This window comes from Nilaparvata lugens, chromosome 14 (assembly GCF_014356525.2).
Source record: "Nilaparvata lugens isolate BPH chromosome 14, ASM1435652v1, whole genome shotgun sequence".
NCBI classification, from domain to species: domain Eukaryota; kingdom Metazoa; phylum Arthropoda; class Insecta; order Hemiptera; family Delphacidae; genus Nilaparvata; species Nilaparvata lugens.
The window spans coordinates 12,950,287-12,959,894 of NC_052517.1; the positions used below are offsets into that span (position 1 = coordinate 12,950,287).

General features: G+C 35.6%; 1 protein-coding gene across 4 annotated transcripts in view; it reads left to right on the top strand.

The window, feature by feature from the left end:
* Positions 1-1,354: 1,354 nt before the first annotated feature.
* LOC111054872 (POU domain, class 6, transcription factor 1) overlaps positions 1,355-9,608 on the top strand; it is a 225,849-nt gene continuing 217,595 nt past the window's right edge. For all 4 annotated transcript variants that reach the window (XM_039440774.1, XM_039440776.1, XM_039440777.1 and 1 more), the window contains exon 1: positions 1,355-2,368. The gene's annotated coding sequence lies outside the window, so the exon portion shown is untranslated. The remainder of the gene's footprint in view (positions 2,369-9,608) is intronic.

Sequence of the window (9,608 nt, forward strand, 5' to 3'; positions counted from 1 at the left end):
TATTGCCGCATTGACGCGCGTTGTTTCAAAGTACTTGTATACCAAATTTTATCCGAATCGGACAATAACTGCGACTGTAACTGCGGTACAAACAAACTGACAATAGCCAACCAAGTAAAACCTAAGACCTCAGTCTCGCTTCCATCAATAATCATTCAATTTGCAATCATCAAGGATTCTTTGTTATCTCTTTCATCTGAACTAGACGCCAATGATTTTACTTTCTCATCAACTGCCACAAGTCACATATCTGAAAAAATTTCAGGAGCGCCGCCCCATCTATGCAAAGTTTGATTTTAGATTCCCAATTATCAGGCTTCAGATACAATTTAAACAAAAAAAAAATCAAGTGGTGAAGATTGAGTATGAAAGTCTCTACAATTAATTAATGTTCAGTAGCATTTTCACCTAAAATTGAGAAAATTTTGATTAATCAATTGGCAACTGTTGATTCCATTAAATCATTCACTATGAAGAGATAGCAGACCTCGTGTGTCTACAGCGTTATTGTCCTGTCACCAGCTGGCTCAGATCTTTGAATAGTAGACTTGAGATGCGCGGGAACACTAGATCAGGTGATCAATTTGCATAACGGCAAGGAAAGTTGTGTGAGTGCGCCACACCAGATTTTTTTGAGATGAAAACGTGTTTGCACAATACTGAGATTGAATGTAACAAACTAACATGATACACTCCTCAATCTGACACATCTCTTCCAAATCACAATTCTTCCGTATCATGATGAGCTTCCTCCAAGTACTTGATCCTTGAAGTAGAAGCCGACCAAGTCCCCTTTCAAGTAGAGCCGCCTCTCTTTATGATCGAGCGGGGTAAGAAGGGGAAAAAACCGAACCGAGCCGAAGGTTCCCGAAAAAACACGAACAACCCTCAGGACTATCAGACGTCTTCAAGCTCCGTAAATATTTTTGGTTAGTCCGTTAGTCGTTGTTTGGCTTTAGACCAAGACACAACCAGCTGAGAAACGGGAAAATTCACTCTTAGTCGAGAAAAACGTTTTTCCGAGACTGGTTTTCCCGCGTGAGGGGAACTTGCCGCACATAACCTCAACGAGAATCGGCGGGAAACCGTTTTTGGGCGCCAATTATCAGGGGAAATCCGAGGAAACTTGGAAAATTCTTCGTGGAAACTCATTTTCGGCGCCAAAACTGGAAATCGGAAGTTTTAAACGTGTTCAAATCTCGTAGGAAGTCGAATAGTGATTGAACTTGTGAAGAATCGAGAAAATTAAGGAAAACTTTCAAGTATTGTGGACTACTTTTGTTTATTGACTCATGAATCAAGAAAAATTGTGTTATTGAGCATTTTTTTCTGGTAAAACTTGGGATTCTTTGTTTTGTGTTTAGACATGTAATGCCTGAAGAAAGTTATATAGAACATTTCGTTTGTAGAGGCACAAAATTGCTTCAAATTTGAATAAACTCACGTGTATTCTACAGAATTTTATATTCGTCAAAAAGTGTGTGTTGAGACATTTTGAACCTGTGAAAAAAGTGGAGGATAGACTGATTTCTACGTCAAATGAGGAACAATTTCTACTTTCAAAAGGCAAAAACTCATGTTTCACATCCATTCTATTAAATTTTATTGATATCTGAAATGAGATCATTGTAGTCTCGAAGTTCTACTGTTTTCCCGGAAACTTTCATTTGGTGAGTTGAAATTTAACAGTATTTCAAAACATTTTAGAACTAAATACGTGATAGAACATTTGTTTCATTGTCATGGAATGAGGAGTTACGTAGTAACTACCGTTAACTTGATAAAGGGATAGTTATTATAGTAAAAATAGGAATTACATACACGTGTTGAAGTTAAATCGAACTTTGTAGCTCCAATCAAGTTACCACGTGATAATTCTGTGTTGAAAATGGTGAGAGACAAACTACTAGAAAACTTTACAGATTTTTCTCATTTTGAAAACTTTGAGTGTCAATGAATATGTGAGTGAGTAACACTATAGTGACAAAGAAAAGGTGTTCAGTGTAGTTATAATACCGAATAGAGCCTGAAAATTTTGAGAAGTGACCTTTTGACAACAGAAAGAAACGTAACAACAATTATTTGAGTATTGTTGCCAAAACTGTTGACTACATCGCGATAATTGACTCATCTTCAAATCTCTATTAAATTGATTATCATATTGGAACTGAACATTCTCGAAAACAAAAAATTAAATACTCTACATGAACTTATCGAAAACAGTGAAAGTCGGTCTTCAATATCTGAACTGAAACCTGGTGTAATCTACGGGGGTGAAAATTGGAAACTTCCATCACCAGCTGGAGTCCAACCCAGCACCGCTGAAACCTTCTTCTTATCTACTTCCTCGATTCAACAGTTTCTCAAGGTGAGATCGTTTTTTATTGTTGAAATTATTGATGGCATGTTATTTATGATAACTTGTTTCAACCCACAACGCTAACTGTCTTTGAATTTTTAGGATCAAAACTTTTGTTAGAATTTGCCACCGTCTTATTGAATACTATACAATACCATAGAGAAACGATAGCATAAGTATATATCCCATGGTTTATGTCGTAACTTTTACTGTTATCTCAAGCCGATAGTTCACGTAATTCTTTCCCATGCAGCTGTGTTACGCTGGTAGTCTTTCAAACTGTGCCGTTCATACACTCTCACCTCAACAAAACAGTAAAAATTGACAATAATCGGCTTGAGATAACAGTAAAAGTTGCGACATAAACGCCCTATGCCATGCGATATCTACTTACCCTATTGTTCCTCTATGACAATACTCAACAATCGAAAATAGAGCCAAGTTGGATAGAAGCCTGTTGAATTCCAATCATAATATTTAAGTCTTAATACATTAGGATGAAAATAAGCTTTCCACTTGTCATATTTTTCAACGTTTTTCGATTTCTATATCATGAAGCTATATCAAAATAGAAAAGTTTTTTCGGAAAAACATTTTTTCCGATCATTACTTTTTGAGATATGTGCGCCTGAAGTTCAAATTTTTGGGACAGAACATTTCAAGTTCGGTAAGAGATAAATCTATGAGATTTGGAGGATTAACTCTTCATGATATTGTTGATTGAACGAAACAAAAAGTTTTTTGAAAATAACAATTTTTGATAAAGCTATTCAATTTGCTAAAAATGACCAAAAATAACTTTTAGTTGAGTTAGTTCAGCCACGAGATCCAGAAAAAGCATTATTGAAAAGACGGCTTCTCTGATTGATTCTAGAAGCATTAGGCCTTTGAAATTTGAGTGGAGCCCTTCACTTATTTCATAAAAACCTATATATGAGGCAAATGATTGCAATAATTCTGAAAATGGATTGCATTTATTGAACCTATACATTTTATGAGTTTACAATCATAACTCATAGTATTCAAATGTTATTCTCCCCAAAGTTATCAGAAAATATCAGCTCAAATAGCTCATATAATTATTATGACCTCTGGATTTGAACATGGGATGTTGATAATGGATAGAGATGAGTATTGATTGAATGTTCGATATTTGATATGTGATATGTGATATTTTCAATATTTTAGTTTATTTTATGGTCCTGCAAAATGATTTACCCAACATGTGAATATTTCCTATTTCAGTTATAATAATGTGAAATATTTCTTATATGTTTGGTTTCAAAGCATCTTAATTCAAAAATGTACTTTGTGAATATAAATAAGGACTGAAAATTTGAACAACTACGAGACTCAACGTTTTTCGGACTATGTGTAATCTTATCTGAATTTGGGAGAGGAATAGCACAAGGTTGCCTTATTTTCTCTCTCCCTATATTTTGAAGATGTTCTCATTCTATGAATCAATAAAAAATGAAAATATTTTCAATTCATCCTGTAGAAAGGGTATGATTGATGATGTTGATATGATTATGTCGAATTATACTAAATATCAAGCTTCATCTGAACTCATGATTCATAAGATGTTGGAAATACTAGAATATCTTCTCGAATATGTATGATATCTGTCTGAAATCAGATATAATGACTGATATCTTGAATTCCTCTCAATTCAGAAAATATTCCAGTTCTCTTATTATGGACTAGCAGGTAACCCATGCTCCGCGAGGGTCCAATTGAGAACTTGACAAACTGAAAACTTGACGTTATAAAATCTTGGAGAATTCAAAATAGGCCTATAATAATTCTAGGTGAATTAAAAATCCATATGCAAAATTTCAAGATAATCAGACTAGTAGTTGAGACGTGATGATGCATCATTCGTTAATATCCTATCCCGTACATGTATAAGCCAGTTCCTCCCTTTATCATATTATAAAAAAGTATCATTATATCTCAGCTAATACAGTATCAGAATATTTAGAGTAGGGATCACTGTTCTATTTGTGGGTTGTAATGTTTAACATAGAGAAACAATAGCAGATAATCAACAATAGTAGATATCCTTTAATTGTGTAGTTGAGAAGTTGATATTGTGGTAATTATTCATATTGAATGAAAAAGACTAAGAAATTGTCAAAAAACCACTGAATTATTGATAATTAGAGAGACCGGTTTCGGTTATTACACCATTGTCAATCTCTGATAAACTCAAAGTTTATCAGACTCAGTTTATCAGACTCAAACTCAGTTTATCAGAGATTGACAATGGTGTAATAACCGAAACCGGTCTTTCTAATTATCAATAAATCAGTGGTTTTTTGACAATTTCTTAGTCTTTTTCATTCAATAAGTAGATATCCCATGGTATGGGGCGTTTATGACACAACTTTTACTGTTAACTCAAGCCGATAGTCCACGTAGTTCTTTTCCTTGAAGCTGAGTGACGCTGGTAGTCTCTCATAGTGTGCCGTTCATACACTCTAACCCAACAGAACAGTAAAAATCGACAATAATCGGCTTGAGTTAACAGTAAAAGTTGCGACATAAACGCCCTATACCATGAGATATCTACTTATTGTTTCTCTATGGTTGAACCTACCGGAGAATGTTTTTAAGTTTCATAGCTCATAGCAAGGTTTGGTGGAGCTATCCTTGAGAAGCCACTCTTCCAGCAAGATTACCAAGAGAGAGCTTAACAGATTTTGACGACTTTTCATGCGCTTCGAATTTAATTGAGGAATATTTTTTCAAGGTTGGGTGTGTCTATTATAGACTTATTCTATATCTTTCTCTTCAGAATTTAATTTCTACACGTTCTGTGAAAATTATTTTGTGTTTATTGTAAACTAGCCGTCAGGCTCGCTTCGCTCGCCATATCCGTCTAGCCAGGGAGCTCCGCCCCCTGGACCCCTGACTGGATCGTCCAAGAATGAGATCAGCAGGCTCGCTCCGCTCGCCTGCATTTTTAATTTGGGCATTTTTATCATATGTGAGGACAATCCAGTCGGGGGTCCAGACTAAACGGCTGGCTAAACGGATATGGCGAGCGAAGCGAGCCTGACTGCTAGTAATATAATATTCCCAGGATTGAAGTAGCAGTGCCCAGTCAATTTTTCCGCGATAAATGCATTTAAATCTTCAACTTGGTGCCAACCTAACAAACTCAACTCAACTTAATGCCAACCTGACAAAATTATTAATTTAGTTGCCAGTTTACAACTGTTTCGAAGAGGTACTCTATCTAGATTATAGTTCTATAGTAACATATGATATGGAAATTTCAATTATAATTAAGAGATTGGGAGAAGAAGAATATACATGCTAGAAGACGAACTTTTAACCCTTAAAAACAACCCTTAGAGTTAAAATATTGCCAAAAGATTTCTTAGTGCGCCTCTAAATGGCCAACTGAACATACCTACCAAATTTGAACGTTTTTGGTCCGGTAGATTTTTAGTTATGCGAGTGAGTGAGTGAGTGAGTGAGTCAGTCAGTTAGTCAATCAGTGAGGGAGTGCCATTTCGCTTTTATATATATAGATTTAACATAGTAAATCTGCTTCAAACCTCAAAGAAATTTGTTTTTCGGGACCAAGTTTCGCGTATTTCGTCACATATCTTAGAAATTACTGTGGCTAAAGGTCTAAGAACGGTTTTATTCATTTTACATAGAGTACGCTAAATGTAAATCGTAATCAAAAGCCAATAAAAACTCGTAGGGCTTTGTTGTTAGTTCAATAGTTTAACGGTCGCCGCTGAGTTGACAATCTCATATATAACCAATCATACAGGCTTGATTGAGAATAGGGACAGAAAGGGCAACACAGATATTTAGTGAAGTCTCAACTTGTGTTTTTTAGAGTATATTGGGATAGCTTGATAACTTCAAACATAATGATCTCTCGAGTCTTTTCAATGAAAATTTACCATGAAACTCTTCTATATTTCTCACTCACTCCTTTCTTATCTTTCATTTGTTAGTGTTATGGAACCGTCATTGCAATCATATAATAATGATTAAACCGCCATGGATTAAGTGATAAAAATCATCATTTTTGGGTTCAGCAAACATTTTTTTATAGTGAAATCAATTCAGGTTATGAAGTCAGCACCTGATTAACAATGGTTTGTCAATAGACAAAGCAGATAGCTCTATCCTCTTCAACTTCGTTGCCAAATTGTGGACTATGGATGGATATTACAATGAACTAGCAGAATATTTCCTCCCAGTTTTGTGTCTAAAACAAAATCCATCATTAAACAATAAGATAATATATTTTCTCTAAGAATGAAATATTTTTCAGGTAGAGTTGATCATTATTTACAGAAAATCAACCATTAATTAGAATATATATACCGGGATATCTTGAATCACAGCAATCCATACTATGTAAGATGATGGAAATATGAAAAGTGACAAAAATGGCTTCCTATCATTATCATTATCAAATGACTTTATAACGTGAACTAGCCGTCAGGCTCACTTCGCTCGCCATATCCGTTTTGTCCCTTGGACCCCCGACTGAATCGTCCAAGAATGAGATCAGCGGGCTCGCTTCGCTCGCCTGTATTTTTCATTTGAGCATGCTTCATTCCATCAGAAAGTCAAAGTACTGAGAAAACGCAGAAGAGCTGAGAAAAACGCTGATTTAGGGCGTATCTTTGATGAAATATTAAAGTCACCTCATCACAAAATTTTTAGACCCTAGCTAAACCTTTTTATCAAATTTGAACATTTTCTGTCTTTTACTTGATGAAAGAACTGAGAAAACGAGAAAAACGCTAATTTTGGGCGTATCTTTGGCGTTATTTCAAATTCCTTCTAACACAACATTATTACACCCTAGCTCAGCTTCTGTATCTACTAAATTTGAACAATTTCTGTTCATTTGTTCTCGATAAATCTGAGAAAAATAAAAAAAAAACGCTTATTTTGGGCGTATCTTTGGCGTTATTTCAAATTCCTTCTAACACAACATTATTACACCCTAGCTCAGCTTCTGTACTAAATTTGAACAATTTCTGTTCATTTGTTCTCGATGAATCTGAGAAAAATAAAAAAACTCTGGAAAAACACTAATTTTGGGCGTATCTTTGACGTTATTGCAAATTCCTTCTAACACAACATTATTACACTCTAGCTGAGCTTCTGTACTAAATTTGAACATTTTCTGTTCATTTGTTCTCGATAAATCTGAGAAAAATCAAAGAGACGCTGGAAAAACGCAGATTTTGGGCGTATCTTTGGATTTTTTCAAATCCGTTCTTAGTGCGCCTCTAAAGGCCCAACTGAACATACCTACAAAATTCGAACGTTTTTGGTCCGGTAGATGTTTAGTTCTGCGAGTGAGTGAGTCAGTCAGTCAGTGAGTGAGTGCCATTTCGCTTTTATAAATATAGATCACAGTACATCACATATATCACATATACCTACGCCTATGATGTAAAGGAAAGTGACAAGAATGCCTTCCTATCATACCGGTGACGCCTCATCACGTCTCAACTACTAAACTAATTAACTTGAAATTTCGCATATAGATTCTTAATTATCCGAGGATAGTAAAGTTATAGGTCTCTTTTCAATTCCTCAAGATTTCATTACGTCAAGTTTTAAAATAGACCCTTGCAGAGCAATGGTTTCTGCTATAGTGAGGTGCACGTTAATGGCAGTGGAGAAAGATGGGAGAACAATATTGCCGATACAATAGCTGATACAGGTGTATTGATGTAATATTAACTGTTCATTCTCGTTTAAAATGATCAATTAGTAGATAAAAGTAAATTCGTACGGCTTTTGTTGGTGGGGAGTCCCTTGCGGGAAGGTCCCACCGCCTGAATATATAATTTAAGCCGTCAATGGGCCTTACGACTATCATACTTCAGCCGGGACCGACAGTTCAACGTTCTCATCCGATAACACGGGAGTGATCTGGTATTAAATGATCAATTAAATTCTATCAAGTCGGAGATTATATTTTTCAATGAGTTTATAATGAATTTTCATAATCAAAATGAATTATTTTGTTAATTATTCATTCTACATTGTTGAAAGACGATGTGGCAACAGAGCAAAGCGAGGAAGAGATATCGCTATTCGCTTTGTTGAATGATAGACAAGTATAGCAATACCATTCCTAATCAAACACTACCATTATAACGTGGACCTCACTATAGTCTATATATATATAAAAGCGAAATGGCACTCACTCACTGACTGACTGACTTGCAGATCTAAAATTCTACCAGACCAAAAACGTTCAAATTTGGTAGGTATGTTCAGTTGGCCCTTTAGAGGTGCACTAAGAAATCTTTTGGCAATATTCTAACTCAAAGGGTGGTTTTTAAAGGTTGTCTTTTAGCATGTATATTCTTCTTCTCCCAATCTCTTAATTATAATAGAAATTCAAGTCCATACCATATGTTAATATAGAACTATAATCTAGAGAGATAATAATTTATTATTATCATTATTATTATTATTTAGAGAGAGTACCTCTTCGAAACAGTTGTTAACTGGTAACTAAATTAATAATTTTGTCAGGTTGGCATTAAGTTGAGTTGGCTTTGTTAGGTTGGCACCAAGTTGAAGATTGAAATGCATTTATCGCGGAAAAATTGATTGGGCACTGCTACTTCAATCAGAGCTATTCCTGAGAATATTATATTACTAGCCGTCAGGCTCGCTTCGCTCGCCATATCCGTTTAGCCAGACGTTTAGTCTGGACCCCCGACTGGATCGTCCTAACATATGATAAAAATGCAGGCGAGCGAAGCGACCCTGCTGATCTCACTCTTGGACGATCCAGTCGGGGGTCCAGGGGGCGGAGCCCCCTGACTAGACGGATATGGCGAGCGAAGCGAGCCTGACGGCTAGTATGATATAAAGAGAAGTGATAACAACGCCTTCCCATCATACCCGCTGACATTATAACCTGAATCACACTACATCACATATACCTACGCATATATGATATGAAGATAACGAATATAAATTAACCTCGAGTATAAGTTAACCTTGAGACCACATCTGAGTACAATTATTATTATTATTTTCTAAGCTCCGATAATGACAAGTCCCGACATATTATGAATACTACAGTGATCTTCACTGGAAACTGTCAGTATAGGTTGAATTGGGAGCATTGATGTTGTAATATGAGGAATGCTGACAGTATGTAGTGAATCTCTTCATAGTATTCCGACTCTACCAGACCTAATTATCCCGCAGCTATAATTGGAGCTAATTA